Raw genomic sequence first — 19,682 nt, 5'->3', positions numbered from 1 at the left:
TTTTGCAAGTAGCTATTTTCAAGGTTGTAGCTATTTTCAAGTTTGTGTAAAATAAAGTGAAGGTAGTGCTGCAATACCTTCGTGCAATGCAACCTTTTTTTTGTAATATCGATATACTGTTTCAAAGTCCTGTGATAGTTTTACTTGATGATGCAGTTTTCTGAGCGATCGCACATTTTTCATGAATTTCGTTGTGACTTCAAGTCGCACATAACTGAAGTGGCCCTCATACGGTCGAAATCCTTTGCTTTTGCGATCTTTGTGTACATGTGGTTTTAACAAAGTAGCTCCGAAATTACGTCATTTCTATCATTGAAACGCTTACATATGTGAGTACGTAAGAGCAACCAACGCACGCACTATCATGGGACATCTTGGAGCCGTAGCAGCTTACGTATGGAGGCCTGTACCAGAATGATTTAAATGCTGCAGTAGTACAAATTTTCTGTTTTCCAGCTTGGATCTCAATGTCTTTAAACACTATAATCAGCTCAACGTGGAAGTCGACTGGCGTATGTGAGAAATAAATGGTATCGGAGCATTTGATTACAGTCAGATCCTGTGTACCCGACATTTACGATACTGGCTTCGTGGAACTGCAGTTGCCAGGTTTTGTCATGTGCCACTTTGTGATGGTTGTACCGCGATTATATCGCACAGATGAGAGTAAGCTGCCGTCGTCCACAACGACCATCACAGACTGTAATAGGGTTTAAAGATGTGTGAGAAGTTTAAAGAGCTCTGCAAACAGTTGCTCTGTAATACAGTTCTAAACTACTGCAACCGTTGAGCAGGGATTGTGTAGACACTAGCACCCCTCACGTGCACCTTTGTTCATTCTATGTCAGAGGGTACAGGGAACAGGATGCTTATAGGAAAGGAGGCATTGGATGCCACACCCGTACGTGGCCTATACTGTGTTCATCGTAATTCTGACATGGAATTAAACACTGAACTTCCTATTCCTGCACTGTATCTCATTGGAGCTTCATTTCCGCCCTTACGAGTTCAGTTGTGCGCATACTGTACTGGCTCGTCCTCTCTGCAGCGCTGCGTGGACGGGAAGCTGAGGTGTCAGTCTTCCAGTGTCGCGGCGAGTGCGTGTGAAGGATGATCGCTCTAGAGGATAATTCGTTCTTACTTGATGCCTTCCATACAGCACTGCGATAAGTGCCGCTCGTGTCTAGCGGTGTGGTGAGACCCCGGTGGCTGGCAGAGGGCAACGACTGTTCCGATGCAAGACGTCAGCTTGGTAACGTAAGGCTAAGCCAGACGGCATTCTAAAACCTCTGGCAGTCTGTGCCCCTGGTGTGAAGGACGCAAGCCCCATGTCGAACCTGGGGCGCAGAATGATTGGCTGATGTGTAAGGCAAAGGCATTCAATCGGTAGCCTCGCCTGGGTGGATTGCATTTGGAGCCTAGAACTAGCAAGACTAGGTGACTGTTCATAGATCTGCAACTTCACCTAAATGGTGATACTACTCTATGAGGCCGTAGTTCCAGATCATACGTTCTACCGATGACTGGCGCGGTGTCTGCACTGGTCCAACGCACGACGTCAAGGTAATGATGTCCCTACCTCACGTGGGAGCATTTATACTCACCCGGTCTGCTGCGTTATGACATGTCGTAGGCTCCTGCCGGTTATTAGGCTGTGGTTACACTGCGTTGTGCTACATCATCTAACAATAGAGTCAACGACTAATTGCACAGTACCACTTTGCAAGGAACCTCACCAGCATTATTTCAGCACCCATTTACAGAAAAACGTCCGAGGGCTGGCTTTCTTATCATTTGGATGACTGCGGAAAACGGTTTCAAGCTCGGGTCACACCGTTACGGTACGTTTGTGCTGCAGCCTCGCAGCTCATACATCACTATAATGGCGCTTTTAACTGCAGCTTCACTGCCCTCCCAGCCACTCGGATGAACGCCAGGTAAAGATTAGGCCATAGCTGCCGAACAACAGAACGTGGACTTCAGTATTTATGTTAGTCGTAAATATGCTGCACAGAAGGTAAACAGTATAACTCGAAACTCCAGTTAATGCAAATAGTAACAGCAATGAAATAACATATGGTAAAACTCCGATAATATGTTAGTGCGAAGTGTTGCGCGGTTTTATTTTTTGTAACAAGTTTGGTACAACTCTGATTCATTGATTCGCTGGGCAGAATTGGTGTTTGCGAAGGCTGGCGGAAAAAGGGATGATTAACGGCTTCGAACTGCTGACAGGCGACTTCGCTGTGTTCCGAGTGCAGTGTTGTTGACTGAGGAGTTTGTCAACAATGAAGGAGCCCAGGATTCTCTTGGTACATTTACAGACGTGTCCTTTGGAATGTGTGGCTCACTGGTGTGTAGACATTTACGGCTGAGATTCCTAACACATTGGACACGCTACTTTACCGCTATTACTCTAAGTAAATGTGTTTACCATATGCCTACAGAGGTAGTGTTACGAACAGACATTGTGCCTTTGCATCTCTGCCCCTGCTTAACTGCAATGAGCGCACTTTTGTATACAGTGAAAATGGTGTAACCTCTTTTGATATACAGGCCAGGTCAATATGCAACAGGATACCTTGTGGACTTAATGGGCACAACCTTTCAGGGTCAGTTATTTTATATATCGTTTTAAGCTCATATTGGAATATTTTGCGTCTTGCGGAAAAAACTGAATGGTTCAGTTCAACATTGTACTCGTTAATTCTTTTAGAAATTATATACAGTCTGTTAAGTAACAGTGTGGTCGGCGTTCTACACAGATGGTAAATGATATCGTCTCAGTTCTTTCACAGTTCAATTGAGAAAACCCTTGTCCTTCATGCAATGTCCATAAAACAGTAGTTTACTTTGAATTCTTCGTTCAGACACACAAGAAGAGACGTCAGTTTTGTTTCTCTGCAGAGATCCCAGAGGTCCAGGAACGAGTCATGGGGAAATCAAAGTCATTTGTCCAAAAAAGTTAAAACGTTATACATTGGTTGAAAACGTGAAAACTTTAACAATACGCTGCAGTTATGTCTCTTTTTGTGTGTATCAGCCAACAATTTAAAGTAAACTATACTTTTGGGACAGCGCATGAAGTGACTTCTATTGTGGTCTGAAAGAACTAAGGCGATGTATTTTACTGTATGTCTGCCGACCACGCTTTTGCTGAACAGACTGTGCACTGATGAGGATTGTTTACCGTTTCGCTTGGTAATGAAGTAAGGGGAATGCTGTAGCATCCAAATTTTGAGCAACATCGTCCAAGATGCAAACCTGGACCCTAACAAGTCTGTTATAAATGTGACCTTTTAAATTTGTCATTTTTAAAATTGTGAAGCTCTGCAAGTTTGACTTCATTACCATTATCTATAGATTGCTTGTTACCCATGAACACAAACAATTTTTGCTGTATATTCTTATCAACTCACAGATCTCATCAATTCAATATATTAAAACCGAAGCATGAACTGTATAGTGGCTACTATAATCCTTCTCTTTAGTTGGGGACATTTTAAAAAGTTTCAATTACGTCTACAGTAGAACGCACGAACAAAAGACGTGGAAATGAATTTTCAAAAATGGTTCAAATGGCTCTGAGCGCTATGGGACTTCACATCTGATGTCATCAGTCCCCTAAAACTTAGAACTACTGAAACCTAACTAACTTAAGGATATCACACACATCCATGCCTGAGGCAGGATTCGAACCTGCGACCGTAGCGGTCGCGCGGTTCCAGACTGCAGCGCCTAGAATTGCTCGGCCACTCCGGCCGCCGAAACGAATTTTACAAAACCTCTACAAATATTACATCGTTTTCGCTACCACATAACTGACCACAACACGGTGAAATAAAATCTACATTCTCTGATTTCTCATCCGACTATACAAACAAAAAACAAAAACTGGATAGCACAGGCGGGTGTCGATATGTCACGTACAGACATGCTCCCACACAAAAATAAAGATTGCCCCTTTGTAGTCGATGGCAGAGAGAATACACAGTGATTATAATATTTTGTGGAAATAACTAGTCTGGTATCACATAATATTGATAGATTTTATTACCGTTCGTGTGTGAAATTAATGACAGGTGACTGGCCATTTTAAACTTCGTTTTCTGTCTATTAATTTGGATTGCTATGTTCACGACCGACACAAACTATTACGTATCAGCACAAAGTAATAGTACGTTGATATGGTTGACTCCTGTGATGTCAAATAATATTTAAGTTCTAGGTATGCTATTATTATTTGCCGAAGCGAAAGTTAGAATACCATTCAGAGTGCTCTATAGAATGAGAGATACGCTAGACAGATAGACGTAAGGCATATCATCATAAGATGAACAAAAAGCAAATCATCTCACATGTGGGACGACAAAACGTATTGTGGAGAATACCGCTTGCCCATCGCATTCAGTCAGTAAGTACACGCAGTTATTATTTAATTCCCCTCTATGCGTCTCATTCCACAATGAGATGTGAACAGTTTAACATAACACATTCTGGGAACTCGTCTACCAACAATCATCTTCAATTTTTTCCATGAGTACTGAAAAATTCGCAAATGTGTCACAAAGTACATTACGCATTCAACATGATATATTTGAAGCAGCGTTCAGAACGCAAGACACAACGTAAATAAAATTGTGAGTATTGAATTTCCAAGTTGCAGCATTTCAGAAAAGCAATCTAGTGAATGTTATTAACGTGTAATACTACAGCATTGGTCAATTAGTATATACACCGTTGTGTTATGCAGCTACATTTCTAAGTTTCTTATGATAGTTACATATTTTTATATTGCTGAACATTAATAATATTTATTCAGTTAATTAATATTTTTTTCAGAACTGACATTTTCTCAACTTCAGTCAAGTTAATTTCCCAATATTTCTTTGTACAGTGTGTTTCAGCAGCTTGCTGCGGTCATCAAGTGTCTGTTACTTCTACACTAACTATAGATTCACATGATGTGTGATATGTGATAAGATTGTTTCTAAATGTTGTTAGTCTGTTAGGAAATATCAAGCAATGTTAGAATGCACCATTTCATGAATTCTCTCATATAGGAATATATTTTTATCTCCCACAGAGAGCACAAGGTCAGACACACATCTCCTAACTTCTCATACAGTTGTTTAAAATCATCTACCGCTGAAATATTTTCTTTATTTTTAGTCATTAGTCTTCTGAGTTGTTTGATGCAGACCAGCACGAAATCCTCATCTCGGCCAACCACATCATTTTAGAGAAGTATGTTCACCCCACGTCCTCAGTTATTTGCTGGATGTATTACACTGTCTGTCTTCCGTTCCAGTTTTTGCTCTCTAGAGATCCATGTAGTGCCATGCAGCTTGCTCCCTAGTGCTGTACAACATCTCGTATCATAACAGATAACACATATATCATTTGTTAAGACAATAGATGTAGTAAGATTACATACATATTTGTACATGCATATGTAAATGGAAGGGGACATAGATGAGGAAGAAATGGGAGATATGATACTGCTTGGAGAATTCGACAGAGCACTGAAAGGGCCCAGGAGCATTTTGGTAGTGCTATTGATAACCTTGGGAGAAGCAAGATGTATGAGAGAGGCGAAATAACCTCGGACTTCAAGAAAAACATAATAATTCCAAGTCGAAAGAAAGCAGGTACTGACAAGTGTGAAAGTTATCGAACTATAAGTTTAATAAACCAACACGAAATCTTTACAAAAGAATGGCATAGCATTATATTCGTGCATGGTGTCCCTCTGTGCCTGACTGCTAAGATAGTAACTGATAGTTAATTTTTGATATGGGGAGATATTTTATCCCTATAAGAACGCTACCTCAAAAATTGAAGTATCCCTTGATCCTGTAATATCTCCGCAAGATTAGAACTTAACCGGCCTTTGGCCAGAGGCCCAGGGCTTCTGCCTGCCACTCTAAACGAACTAAAAGCCACAGCACTTCCACGGCCTGTTTTAACTCTTGGGTATGTAAGGCATTCAAGCCATGGAGTAAGCAGACAACTGGATTAGATAATTTGCTGTTTGCTCTCTTTCTCGATGTTACTATAACTACTTTTTTCACGAGCAGAGTTAGCTTGATTGTCCGCAATACCTCCTTTCTGCTACTCCTAGTGGTTAAGCTTCAGTTGAACTCAGTGACCTGAGTGAGGAGCTTTTCAAGGGTGATCCTCAGTACTAAAGTAGTTTTAGATCATGTAGCTTATTCAGCAAGTGGTTATTTTGAGCCTGGATACGTTAAGGCCTACTATCTTGCAAAATTTTTATACTATCACGAACATCAGAAACAGATGGATCACAACAGGATTAGACTGGATTTACCTTCCTAATGCACTCCGGAGTCACCTGTAACATACAGTTCAACACACTGCGTATCCGCGCGGCCAGCTCTGCCACCGTAGCCTCAGCTGGTTTCCGCCTCATTTTTAATTAATACGCAAGCTGTTCCTTCTTTGAATAATTTACTACCAAACATCCTCGTACCTCCGTGGGGCCAATTCCATATTCCTGTAACATTGGCAGCTGGCAAGAAACGTAAATATTTTTATTTAACCAAACACATTAGTAAAACTGTGAATGATGCTGCTGCATTGCCACCACCCAGAACAGTACAACCACGGTCTAGAACTATCATTGTAATGACAGTCATAGGGAAAGGTCACAGGGTTAGCTTACAAATCTGTGCAGTGAGAAGGTTATCCCAGCAACAGCATTCACAGTTTTCATGATAATTTATATGAACATATTTAACCGGTGCGTGCATGGACACAGTTAAGGAAATTTCTTCCGATATGAAAAATCCTAATGAAATCTGTAGTTTAGAAAAATACGTCAGAACAGTCACTAAAGTAAGAATTTCAATAAATTTTAGGTTTAAGAAAATATGCGCCTATCGTATACTAAGCTACCACTCAATAACACTTTAAAAGCAAACTGAATAATTTTGGCAATTCTAAAAAAAAAAACGCCTGTCGCTTACCAAACTTTGTTAATAACCTTCCAATTATCAATGGTAATTAAGAAATATGCGCAACCGTGCTCACTAAGTCGTCAACAGATAGCAGTCCAGACTACAAGATACTTTAGACCAAAACGTGCCACGGCCTTCAACAGGTGATTACATATCAGCAGGTCAGTGCGAAATAAGGTCCGAAGTGAAATATTAATATCCATCAGAATAAAGCCAAATATGTTTAACAATGTAAGATGCGTACAGTAAAGTTTATATTAACTTATAGCTTCTTCCTCGAATCATCAGCAGATCGACAAGAGATATCTCGGTGCCATTAATGGTGCAATTGGATGATACAACTTCCTGCTTCAAAACTGGGATGCCAACCGGTAGCTGCGTTTGTACACACAGTGATTACAGATGGTGCTAGTTTAATTTAGAAAATGGCTAACGCCCAACTGAGAGGGCAGCTGCTCTTTGTGCAGTTATTATTGCAGTAACACGCCGACAAAGAAATTTATCTTGGTGTAACTGAAAATGGTGGATTTTAAGACGTGACGACAGCTGTAGGAAATTTGCACAGTCTAGCACACAATGAACAGAAAATCATGCAAAAATTTAATGAGGATTGGAGCGATAAAATTCTTGATATTGCGTCATTTAGTAGGTCCAAGAATAACGAAGCAAAGCACAGTTATGTGAGAATGTATCTCAGCTTCAAAGAGGTGAGTGGGTACCTTTACATAAGCCTAGTGTTACTAAGCTGCTGTACCTACAGGACATATTTGTAAGCTTGTAAGTAATTCCATAATTCTCTTGACCTTAGTTCAAACACTGAGTTTTCTAGCTGCTGGAGAAACCTTCAGAAGTCTAATTTGTTCATTCCGAAAAACTGCTATCACGATATCCTCAATTATTCCTGGAATCTGTGACGCAATTTGCAGTGCCTAAAGGATTCATACGGGAAGGTACATTGATTTTGTTAAATTGCTTCAGAACATGGCCAAGATAAGTTAATGTAATAACACATTTAAGTAAATTGATAAGCACAGTAGGGCAACCAATTTTGTTCAGATGCGTTACCCTCAGCAGGAAACATATTTCAGATGGTGGTGTATTCTTGGTAGCTTTGCAACAATTTTTGTTGCAGTTATATTTATTATGTTTAGTTAATTGTTAAATTTCGCATTCCCTGTATTCTGCTAAATTCATTCGAAACAGCAACCATTCTTTAAAGTGACATTCTTAACAACCTTCAGCTTTGCCTGTGTGAACACATCATCACATATTTTTATGGTTAGGCAATCATAATCAAAATGTAGCCCTACATTGTAAAAGTTTATATTGAGAAATGAATCTTATAATTTACAGGGCAAAACTGTATCTTCTCTACCTGAGAAACTGTCAGACATAGTCAGTGCACTTCACCATTCATCATATTCAGTTGTTAGCGGAAAATGTGTCTGATACACAGTGATTTCAGAGTTTAAGGTCATAGTTACTTTTCAGTTCAAGTGTTTACGAAAATCGCATTTGACATATTCACAAGAGATTTTCTGTCTTTCAGCTGCCATCAAAAGAGAGTGAAAGGAACCATATATGAAAACAGTTGTAAGACATGAGTGACTTTGCTCATTGTATTGGTGCTTTAGATGGAAAGCATGTGGAGTTCTGAACACGAAGATTTTTGGGATCATACTACTACCATTACAAAAGAGGTATCAGCTTTGTGTTGCTGGCACTTGTCGAAGCACAGTATAAATTTACATGTGTGAATGTAGGTTGTAATGGGAGCGCTAGTGATGGAGGAGTCTTCCAGAACAGTGCACTCTGTGAAATTCTTACTGACACTGAAAATTTAATGAACGTTTCTCCACCAGAAATATTGTTAGGAACTCAAATCGTAATGCCTTATATAATTGTAACTGATGATGATTTTACATTATCAAAGCATATTAGGAAGCCATATAAAGGGAGTAATACACAGCAACAGAAAATGTTAATTTACCGTGTGAGCAGGGCAAGAAGAACTTTTGAAAATACTTCTGGAATACTCAGCAAAAGGTTAACAATTCTTCTTATAAATGGAGCTATCTGTTGAAACTATGAAGAATATCACACTGTCTACATGTGTGCTACATAATTTTTAGTGGACATATTTGGGAAGAGTTACGTTGGACAACTGGAAAAGAAAGAGGAAACAAATCAATCTGTTATCATTCCAGGTAAATGGCAGCAAAATAATCTGAAGGGCGTAGGAAGATTAGGTCAACACAAGTCATTTAAAGACGCTAGGAAAGTGAAGGACACTCATCAGGAATATTTCAACATTACAGGTAAGTGCAGTTTCAGTGGGACTCTGTAAAAGAATTTCAGCAGTAATGCAGTGCCTAATCTTGAAATTAGTTAATGTAAATTATGATTGAAAAGTTACTATTGTGTCCAGAAGAACGTATGAGACTCACAAGTTAACTGAGCTGGTATTAGCAATACATTTTGTAATTTGAAATTGCTGGAATAACGTTTCAGATTCAAGATAATGCACTGAACTCAAATTGTATTCTATTGCCATTAAAGAATTAAATTTTAATGAAAATAGAAATAAGCAGACTTTTTACTCAAAATAAACAAATGAACAGTTTTGATACGCATTATCGTCCAAATGTTCCTCTTGTACATTACAAAGCACGTTAAGTATTTCTTTCTTAGCTGTCATCACCAGAGCTCTACTTTTTATTTGCTGTACAGAAGCAGTTACATATGAACCAAATACTTCAACATCAGTTGCAGTAGTTTTTGGTTTATTTATGCTGATCAGTGTACTGTTAGGTCTTTTCAAAATAGCGTTTTCTTCTTCATTCTAAATAGTCTTCTGTTTCGTCCCCTTGATCATACCATTCCCACGGGGACTGCTGTATTACCCGTATGATGACGAAGATGTTGCTTGAAACGGCTGGCCATCTTGTGCAGCATCACACTCGTATATAATTATGAAGTCCTCATTAGCATTAACGGGAGATTATGGAATCTCACCGACCAGAAAGTCATCCTAAAAGACAATAATAACAGTTGTACACAGCTTGTAATGTGTGCTTTATATTTTTGTGATCGATATTTATAGCGAAAGCGAGACAATGTGCAGCTTCATGGAGCACAAACTCAGCTCCCACCAATGTTTTGTCTTGCGTTACAAAGGAAATACAGCACGATACTTCTTGGGTTCGAACACACATTCTTCGAAGGGCCAAACAAATGAACCGTTGTGACACGCTATTAACAGCTGTGTACAATGTGTCTTCTGCGTTCCGCCAAGACAAATCAGTCATTAACTTAAATTATTTCACCTACTGTGCTAACAACAGGGAAACTGAAGAGCACAAAATTACTTATTTTGACATTGCTTTTAGTGTAGTCCACGGTTTGTTGTTTGACTGGCCGGCTGGGGTGGCTGAACGGTTCTAGGCGCTTCAGTTTGGAACCGCGCGACCGCTACGGTCGCAGATTCGAAACCTGCCTCGGGCATGGATGTGTGTGATGTCCTTAGGTTAGTCAGGTTTAAGTAGTTCAAAGTTCTAGGGGACTGATGACCTCAGATGTTAAGTCCCATAGTGCTCGGAGCCATTTGAACCATTTTTTTCTTGTGCGACTTCTGCGCTGCTAGTCGCTTTCCGTGCTTGAACGTGGTCTCAAAATACCTCACTGTGTATTCACATACGCCCATAAATACCATACCACTCTTTTATTTTTATTTTATTAAGTTCCGACACAAACGTCATTCGTAAACTTTTCATCTTCGCTACAATTTCGGCATCAGGCGAAATCCTAATCTCCTTCAGCGAATCAATTGTTTTGTCGAATGAGTTACTGGTGTGTCTGTTATGATATATGGGTGATTTTATATCATAAAGACATTTGTAATGTCTGAATGCCTCAATAAGTATTCCTATAGCTTCCTTAGACCTCCCCAACCTCATGCACTGCACTACCGATACCAAAATCAAATAGATATACGCACTCAAATGGCAGCCATATGGTGTGGAATACAGCTTTACTCAATTTCATATCATTTACTAGCTATGTGACGGCATGCCACCAGATGGCACGCAGGGTAACTGTTCACACGAAGCAATTTACTAGCTACGCTAGTCGTGGCTCAAGAAATGTCATCATATGTACAGGGCTTAAGAGAGCGGCGCCAGACCCTTAGCCGACCAGGGCAGCGGAAAACTGCTCTATGCTGTGGCCTGGTTTAAGGCCATTTTTCTGGTTTCTGGGGTGGTGCTCAGACCACGTTACAGATTTTGTTGTACCTCCTCAAAACTCTTTCCTTGATCTGTGATGAACAGGTCACCGCCCTACAGATAGTGGGTCGCGTAATTTGGTTTTGGGTCATAGAAGGGGGCCAGGATACTACCCTGGGAGAGCCTTTGTTCTATTGTTGGTGTTGGCTTTTTCTGCCTTTCGGAGCTGACATACAGCTTTCTATTTTGCACCAGTGATTCAATGATTTTTTCGTGTGTCACACAATTCTTTCCTGAGCGACCTTTGGTTCCCTGTGCCATTAGCACAGTTTAGTTCACCCTAGGCTAGTTTTGTTATTCGTTTATTTATGCATCATTATATGTCCAACCACGCACCATTGGATCGGATTGTCCTAGCCTGAAATCGGTCTGTTGAGCGTCAGCAAGTAATTCTGTAACAGCCATTGGTATACACGGCATGAGAGTGATATCGGGCGATGGTTCTCCGGGGCATCTGCTACAGCTTCCGTTGCGATATTCTGTTGGGTATACAGATGAGTGAATTAGTTGCGAGATTGAAACAGACAAATACTTCTTATATCTTAGGTGCGAGGTGCTGACACACTAAATTATAGAAATCAACTTAATTCTGTCCCACTGGCGGACATATTGATTTGATGTTTGTGAATAAGTACAAGGTACGGACAAAAACATGAAAACAACAAAAATATCGCAACACATTACCACGCCAAATATAATGTAGGAATACAGTCGGCATTCAGAGAAACTTAAAACCAACTTGGAATATATAAATACATGTCCATTATAGTTTTAAAGGGAATATTATGCCTTTTTTCGTGCATAATAGTGGCAAGTTCAGGTAACGACACAGGAGATGAATAGCGATGAAGAATCTTTCCCTGTGAAGTAGATGACAAAGGGTAAAAAAAATACTGAGATCTGGTGACTGTGGTGTCTAGGAGAATGCGATACTCATCGTCTTGAAAAGAAAACCAGTCCTGGGTGATCCTATCTTCTTGGAACGCAGCATCACCATTGTGGAACAAACATCGTACAATGGGATGGAACCGATCAATCAAAATGGCCACATAATCTTTGGCCTTGCGAAGTACTCTTGGAACCCGTGAAATACCACGATATGGTTGCCCTAATCTTCACCGAACCTTCACCATGATTCACTCTTTGGCCGCAAAGGTGGCCAGAAGTTGGGAAATACTTGAAGCAAGACTCAGCCGACCAAGTGATTTCTTCCATTGCTTCGTAGTTCAGGTTTCATCCGTTCGGTACCACGTTTCACTGTTTCGGGAACGTCCATCACGCATGGGTGGTTTTAGAATTCTTGCTCGTCATGCAATTCGTAGCTGGCAGAGCTCCCTTAGTGTTGTTTTGGTGATGACAGGGTTCGCGAGTGCGATGTTAACCTCCAGAGACCTTTGCAACTGTCGTCCTCTTATTTTTCTACACAGCCTTCTTCAATGACCGTTTGTTACGATCAGTCTACATCCACTTTCGTCCGCGTTGCCGGCCGCGGTGGTCTCGCGGTTCTAGGCGCGCAGTCCGGAACCGTGCGACTGCTACGGTCGCAGGTTCGAATCCTGCCTCGGGCGTGGATGTGTGTGATGTCCTTAGGTTAGTTAGGTTTAAGTAGTTCTAAGTTCTAGGGGACTGATGACCACAGCAGTTGAGTCCCATAGTGCTCAGAGCCATTTGAACCATTTTTTTCGTCCGCGTTGTCACTTAGAGATAGATGTTTCTCCGAATTCCTTGTATGACGCATCGAGCCTCACTATGTTGTTTCTTGAAACACATGACTACTTTGGATACGGAAACATCCAGCTCACGAATACCAAGCGTTTGCCAACGTTTGACTCGTTCGAATTCACTTAGCAACGACGTACACTAATGTAAAAGAAGTCTTTGGATACCTCCTTATACCGTGTCTGACTTTCTTTTGCGCGACAATTCCTCGTGCCATGGACTCAACAAATCGTCGTAAGTGTACTGCAAAAATAATGAACCATGCTGTCTCCATATCCGTCTATAATCGCGAAAGTGTTGCTAGCGCAGGTTATTGTGTCCGAACTGACATCTCGATTATGCACCATAAATGTTCGATGGATTCACGCCGAGGGGTCTAGGAGGCCAAATCATTCGGTTGAATTGTTCAGAATGTTCTTTACACAGCTGCGAAAAATTATGTCCCTGAGACATGACGCATCTTCATCAATAAAAATTTCATTGTTGTTTGGAAACAAGTTATATACCCACTCCTAGTGAATGATCGGTTCAGATGGACCAGAGGACGAAGAACATTCCGTGTAAACACAGCCCATGCGATTATGGAGCCACCACCAGCTTGCATAGTACCTTGTTGACGACTTACGCCCTTGGCTTCGAGGGGTGTGCGGCCGGCCGTTGTGACCGAGGCGTACTAGGCGCTTCCATCTGGCACCGCGCACGACAGCTACGGTCGCCTCGGGAATAGATCTGTGTAATGTCCTTAGGTCAGCTAAAGTAGTTCTAAGTTCTAGGGGACTGACGACCTCAGATGTTAAGTCCCATATTGCTCAGAGCCATTTGAACCATTTTTTGAGGGGTGTGCGCCATACTCGAAACCTACCAACAGACCTCATCAACTGAAATCGGTACTCATCTGACATGGCCACGATTTTCATGTCGTCCAAGGCCCAATCGACAGCCGGCCGGTTCTGGGCGCTTCAGTCAGGAGCCGCGCGACTGCTACGGTCGCAGGTTCGAATCCTGCCTCGGGCAAGGATGTGTGTGGTGTCCTTAGGTTAATTAGGTTTAAGTAGTTCTAAGTTATAGGGGACTGATGACCTCAGATGTTAAGTCCCATAGTGCTCAGAGCCATGTGAACCATTTGAACCCAATCGACATTGTCACCGTCCCAGGAAAGGCGATGCAAACTATGTTGTGCTGTTGGCAAAGGCACTCTTGTCGGTCATCCCCTTAATGGCAAATTTCCTCGTACTGTTCTAAAGGATACGTTCGTCGCAAGTCCAACATTGATTTCTACGGCTATTTCAGGTAGTGTTGCTTATCTATTAGCAGTGACGACTCTAAATGAACGCCGCTGCTCTCGGTTGTTAAGTGAAGGCCTTCGGTCGCTGCACAGTCCATAGTGAGAAATGAAGTATTCCCGGCACACTCTTGACACGATTGACATCGGAATTTTGAATTTCCCACCGATTTCCGAAACGAAATATCCCATGCGTCTAGCTCGAACAATCATTCCGCGCTAAAAGTCTGTTAACTCCCGTTGTACAATATAATCACGAGAGTGCACTGTCCTTTTATAACTAGTATACGCGATATTGCCGCCATCTATATATGTGCACATCGCTATCCCATGACTTCTGTCACAGGAGTGTAATGCGGTCACGACTACACTATTACTACTACTACTACTACTACTACTTGCAATGTATTGAGGGCAAGGCACAGGTGTCGTTACTGGCCATACTCGAAACCTACCAACAGATCTCATCAACTTGCAGGCTTGGCTAGCATCTGCATTTATGTTGAAGAATGCACATCTGGGACCTACCATTTTTTTGTCAAACATCTGTACCGCGGAGAGTTTTATTTACATAAGCTCTGAAGGATGGCAAAGGTGTGGACGTCAGCGGCAGAATTCACAGTTTCCCCTCTCTGTACTGGAAACGGGCTTGAGGAGGGAGATAGTAGCGTGCATCGCAGCTCTCCATTTACCAGATCTGGAGGGGTAACACGCACGGCTGTGCGGCGATGAGCTGCCGGGCGGACGCACAACGGCTCTTATCTACACTGGGGCTGCCGTGAGCTGCTTAATCACGACTACGAGCCGTGCCTAACGGCTCTAACTACTCAGCCGGTCACCTGCCCCCGCTAGCCGTACCGGACCCCAGTGAAAGGGTTGTTACTGTCATCGCGTTCAAGTAGTGCTCTCGCCGTGTCCCCCAGTTAATAGAGGCGGCCGGTCTGTGATAGCGTTCCCCATTGTGTCAGGAGTCACCGAAGATTGTATGGCATTTGAAAGCACTGTGTTACACACCAACACAGCATTCTATTGTTTTTAGAGTTCCATACCTCAGTCGGTAACAAAGGAACCCGTATAGTCCTACTTTGTTGCTCGTCTGTCTACCTGACTTTTTTGTCAGGAACGGGCGGACCTTTAAAACTACTGTAGGCTAACACAGACTATCGTAAGTAGGTGTAGACTACGGTAGCAGGATACAGCGGGGCTACTCCGCTCATTTCAACTGTAAGTCGTATGTAACATGACATGAAACGTTTATAAAAAAAATCTGTGAATGCGGTACAATGTGGCAATATAATTGTTAATACATGTCAGTATATAAAGGTGGGAATTCGTTTGCAAAAATAAAATATGAAACAAATATCTGAAGAAGGCAGAAATCACAATATATCGTAATGGTGGTGCTATTCCGCCCAGTGTATTTCAGTGTCCAACTAACCAGTATTTACCACATGTAAACATTTTTATTCGTTTTGCACCCACACACACTTCGTAAAAACATGTAGGACATTGCTGGCACCGTATGCAGTCTCCCTTCTTGATAGATTCTGACGAATAACAGCACAAAAGCCACAAGGAGTGTTCTCACGGTCTTCTTCAATTGCAGTTGGCTGTATGTCATCATCTGACTCACTCAGTTGAAGACGACGTTTCTTACTTGTGTTACCTTTGTTCTTATTCTCCACTCTTAGTCTGCGTTTGGCCTTCATCGCTTCGTAGTTATTGCCTGGGGTCAACTGCCTTGATTCTGTTCCTACCTTTATTAACGTCCTTTGGTGGGCTGAAAATAGGTGCACTGAAAGGAGAAGTCGAATGGAAGGAAAGGGGACTCAGGTCACAGCTGACCACATTGAGGAATCTCCGGAAGAGGACATGATGGCACAATGGAAATGTCTGCCTGAAATGAACAGAGGGGATAAATTTGTCTTTATAAATAACTAACGGATTTAAAGGGAACAATCAAATGCATTTAAATCTTTTAACATCATTTCCAACGGTGGCAGCTTTATTCCAAGCTGTGGAAAACACTTCTTTGAAGTTAAAGTTGTTGATTTCACCTCCTGGTAATTTGTTGCAGCATGAGGTAGAGAATTTTCAAGGGTTTGAATACTGATCTGTCCAGAGGCTGAAGGGCATGTGTGGAATGAGGTGGAAGGCAGAACATCAATCTGACGACAATGCTACAGACACTGGAGAGAAAAATGAGAACTACTGCCGTCCAAAATCAGACGACACTTTCCAGGTGAGCGGTGCTTCTGAAAGTGTTCAAGCCACTTTAGAAAAAGTCTTTGTTTACATACCAAGAATCAGACATGATGGATTCTGAACCCACTGTTTGGAATGTTCGTACACCTCTCTAAATACAACACTTTGAAGATAGCAAACGGAGGATTGAAAACACCAATAGCACTGCAGCAAGCTGTAATAGTGACATTTCCTCCATTCCACGTTTGTTATCTTCATTACTTCCCTGTTACCTTCTGCTGTCGCTATTTTCGAAATTATTAAGGGGAAAATCTGTGTAGTCAACATTTAAGATGAGATAATTACCAAAAACTCAACTCTGCTCATCTAAGTTCCGATACACATTGGAAAACGCAGTCACGATGTGCTTATTAATCCCCTCCGGTTTAGCTTTCGACAAGGATTGTGGTTGTCGGAGTCATAAATCACCATGCCTCTTCATAAACCAGTAAACCAATTTTTACCTGCAGTCATGTGTTCCATGCCCCACGGATGCTTGATGTTGCTCGTCGCTACATACGAGAATGCTGCTCTTTGAATTTGTTCAGGAGTACAGCTAAAACCCCTTGCAGCTAAGCATTCAAATCTAGAACTTAAATCATCCTCTTCCCTATGGCTGCATACAGTCGGAAGACCAGCTGGTCTCTGAGGTTTCTTTTCTCCCACGGCCGAATCATATTTGGGAACATTTTCTCGATCTTTAAGCTTCGAGTAAGGAATTTTGAACAATGCAGCAGCTCCTCTCATACTCATGTCTCCTCCGCTTGTTACTGCGTTTTTCATTTCTTCCTCAGATCATGAGGCGCTTGGCTTTTTCCTTTTGGATTTTTGGACCGTCTGAAAAGAAACCAGGAAAACATATTTCCTAGAATTTTGCGTTAAACACAGTTTAAAATAATAATTTGACCGAGCGGAAATAAACCCACACCTACGCGACGAAACAGCCCCATGCGCAGACAATTCGGAATCCGCGACACATACAAGTAAGATGAAAGGTTTAAAATTTCACATTATTATGCATGGCACACCTTAATATGTTAGGTTGTATTTTAACTGCGGCAATAATCCATCACAATGCACTTGCATCGAAAGTTCGTTCTTCTGTCCTGCCAGTACTGAAACAGAAAACAGCCTTATTACAGGCACATGTGGCGACACAGAGGTACTATAACACACAGCTGTTTGAGGCGGATTACCCCCTGAGCAGAATAGCCCCGCTGTACCCTACCTTTAGTCAGTTTAGATAGCTAACGCATTATCTGTACATGACGTACGTTGCACACCTATTGGGCGCTAGCTCATTTCTTTCGCTTTGTATGAAAAGCAGGGAACCGTCTGGAAATTGAGTGTGTGTATACAAAAGCCTGCGTAACCTGCGGAACTTCTTTGTCCTACGCAGCTATATTCTTATCTGGTATGCCAAAATAAATAGTATTTATTGCAAAACTGAAAGTGTCACTGTTTAATTCAGTTTTTATTAGAAAACTGTTTCTTTAAAGTGAAACAGTGAAGGGTTGTTGTAGTCAAAACAGTACAGGTTCGTCATACAGAACCAGAAAACACAATTTCCTGAAAAATGCAAAACAAAAAAAAAATCAAACATTGCTTTAATACTTCAAGCTTATATAAAATATATTTCCATTAATGACAAACAGCTTACGCACTTACGAACGATAACAGGAAACTCTTACTTCTATTGAGTACAAAATAACAATAACAATATAGATTCTTTCATGTCTATGCACGTAAACTGCACTTGCAACCAAAAGTAATTCATAATTTTCGTAAAAGCGCAGAAGTTACTCGAGCAGCTATGTTTTGTTGCTTACAAAGTGCTACTTATATTTTGTAAGGATATGAAATACACAATGGAATAAGAATGAACGATTTTGGGTTCTATTTACGTGCAAAACAGAAGAAAACGAACAAACAAAATAAAAAACAGAAATCTAAGGAAAAGCGTCGGCTCCCAGTTTCTCTCTTAAACATTCATTTATGTCTCTTTCCTTACCAATACTACCAATAGTCTTAGCAATTACTACATCATATATGTACTGTACCAAAATACACACATCAAAACAGGTCTTGCATCACCCCGGTTCCTAGAGCTCCTGATAGTAGACGTTGACTGCGGGTATTGTATACAGACACAGTCCCTTAGACTGGTCAGAGATGTAACTAAACCCTCCGCAAGATGTGAACAACTATGCATGAGCAGCGCCTATTAGACGTTGGGAGTCAGATATCTGATCAGTTCCAGTCATTCCACCATAACGGAGGTACACGGCTCGTGTTGTCTGTAGTTCAACCACGCCTAGACGGTGAATACCGCAATTTGATAGCATCAGCGTTATTACTCTTTGCCAGAAAGGGGTCTCAACAAGGGAAATGTCCAGGTGTCTCGGAGTGGACCAAAGCGAGGTTTTTCGGACGTGGAGGAGTACAGAGACATAGGAACTGTCGATGACATGCCTCGCTCAGTCCACCCAAGGGCTACTACTGCAGTCGATGACCGCTACCTACGCATTATGGCTCGGAGGGACCCTGACAGCAACGCCACCATGTTGTAAAATGCTTTTCGTACAACCACACGACGTCGTGTTACGACTCAAACTGTGCGCAATGGGGTGCATGATGCGAGGCTTCACTCCCGACGACCATGGCGAGGTCCGTCTGTGCAACCACGACGACACTATACAGCGCGGTTCAGCTCGGCTCAACAACATGCTCAATGGACCGCTCAGGATTGTCACTACGTTCTCTTCACCTATGAGTGTCACATTTGAGTGTAGCATATGCCTTCAGCAAGCATAGTTGGAGACGTGTTTGGAGGCAACCCGGACAGGCTGAACGCCTTAGACACGCTGTCCAGCTACTGCAGCAAGGTCCTCTGATGTTTTGTGGTGGCATTATGTCGGGCCGACGTACGCCGCTGGTGGTCATGGAAGGCGCCGTAACGGCTGTACGATAAGTGAATGCCATCCTCCGACCGATAGCGGAACCTTATCGGCAGCATACTGGTGAGGCATTCGCTTGTTCATGGACAACAATTCGCGCCCGCATTGTGCACATCCTGTGAATGATTATTCCGGATAACGACATCGCTCGACTAGTGTGGTCAGCATGTTCTCCAGACATGAACCCTATCGAACATGCCTGGAATATATTGAAAAG

Source organism: Schistocerca piceifrons, chromosome 1, assembly GCF_021461385.2.
Source record: "Schistocerca piceifrons isolate TAMUIC-IGC-003096 chromosome 1, iqSchPice1.1, whole genome shotgun sequence".
Taxonomy (NCBI): domain Eukaryota; kingdom Metazoa; phylum Arthropoda; class Insecta; order Orthoptera; family Acrididae; genus Schistocerca; species Schistocerca piceifrons.
Note: the sequence above shows the minus strand (reverse complement) of the source record.